Source organism: Lycium ferocissimum, chromosome 6, assembly GCF_029784015.1.
Source record: "Lycium ferocissimum isolate CSIRO_LF1 chromosome 6, AGI_CSIRO_Lferr_CH_V1, whole genome shotgun sequence".
Taxonomy (NCBI): Eukaryota; Viridiplantae; Streptophyta; class Magnoliopsida; order Solanales; family Solanaceae; genus Lycium; species Lycium ferocissimum.
Genome location: NC_081347.1, coordinates 33,744,669 through 33,745,173, shown reverse-complemented (window position 1 = coordinate 33,745,173; position 505 = coordinate 33,744,669).

Here is a 505-nt window from a genome sequence, read left to right as displayed (position 1 = left end):
TTACCCGTCGCGGCCCGTAGCTCGGGTCGTGACAGGAGGGTTTTGGGGGGGGGGGGCTGTAGAGGAGGTTCGAATAGAAAATGACCAAAAGTGACCCTTTAACCAACTTTAAAACGTAATAGGGTCAGCCACTGCCTAGATGTACGACCATATGTATGGTCTGTACCTATGGACCGTACCTAGCATGGAAAAAATTCCATAAGGTATGGTGGCACCCCTCAATTTTACGAGCCATAACTCACTTATACGATTCGTACATCTCGATTCAAAGGTCAGTTTTTGACGAAACGTATTCTTTTCAAGTCGTTCGACCCCGAAACCTTAAGGTACATGCTTATCACTTGTTTAAAACCTTTACTAACCTTATAGGGGTTCCATGGCTTCCCCGAGTTTACATTAGTTTACTTACGACACAAACGACCCGAAAAATACGAGGTTTCATAGTTAATTTGGGTTAGTGTAGCTATTTTCAAGTGTTATAACCCATGGCTGACTCTTGATATGC